We start from the raw sequence: 1,258 nt of genomic DNA on the forward strand, positions 1-1,258 counted from the left end.
TCTAGTTCAGTTCTAGTTCAGTTCTAGTTCAGTTCTAGTTCAGTTCTAGTTCAGTTCTAGTTCAGTTCTAGTTCAGTTCTAGTTCAGTTCTAGTTCAGTTGTGGTTCATTTCAAGTTCAGTTCTAGTTCATTTCTAGTTCAGTTAAAGTTCAGTTCTAGTTCAGTTCTAGTTCAGTTCTAGTGCGGTTCAAGTTTATTATAGTTCAGTGCTTGTTCATGTTCCAAAAACAGAGAAACTTTAGAACCTGCCTTAGTAACATCAAAGAACATTGAGCAGCAACTGTCATATCAAAAGTTTATCTAAAGTATTTAAATGATTTTAAATTTGAAAAATCTCCCTCACATTACTGGAGACTATACTGACTCACAAACATATGAATATGTACATTTTTATATACATATTTATGTCAGAATTTATCTGAGTGAATTCATTGCCGTTTACCCTACATCACTGTAGTAGGGAGGGTGTTATGGGTTTTTGTGTAACGTTAAACCACCGCAACCAACGAACGATTTAGTATGATTAAGACATGTCTGTGCGTCTGGTTTTTGGCCTTGTGAAATAATGAATCGATTTGAGTAATTTTCAACAGCTTTCGTCATTGGATCCGGATAAATATTTGTACTAAATTTTAAAAAATTTTCTTGAAAATTGCGATCTCTATGATCACTGACACAAAGGCAAACGCAATATTTGTACTAAATTTTAAAAATTTTCTTGAAAATTACGATCTCTATGATCATTGATAGTAAGGCAAACGTAGCTTCATTGACAGAGGGATAGCACACAGAGAGATAGCTTGGTATGTTAAGAAATGATTCTTAGCCGATTTGTTTATTTTAGTACAATTAGCACAATATTACATAAGATGGTGTGAAAAAAGCGTAATTTTGAATTTTTTAGAATTTTGATCCATAACTTTAACACGGACGGACATATTTTTTAATCAACTCAGAAATTGATAAGGACCCAAAATATATATACTTTGTTGAGTCTTACATGAATATTTCTTGCTGTTACACGTGGAATGACAAAGTTATATACATATACCCTCTATCACCATTGATGGTGGTGGAGGGTATAAAAATAAATAAATTTAAAATACAATCATGGTGTGTATTGTCATCCGATCGCCAATGCCTTACTATACTTTTTATACCCTTCACTTTCGTGAGAAGGGTATATATAAGTTTGTCATTCCGTTTGTAATTTCTATAATATAATTTTCCGACCCTATAAAGTATATATATATTCTTG

Source organism: Lucilia cuprina, chromosome 2 (genome assembly GCF_022045245.1).
Source record: "Lucilia cuprina isolate Lc7/37 chromosome 2, ASM2204524v1, whole genome shotgun sequence".
In the NCBI taxonomy this organism is placed as follows: domain Eukaryota; kingdom Metazoa; phylum Arthropoda; class Insecta; order Diptera; family Calliphoridae; genus Lucilia; species Lucilia cuprina.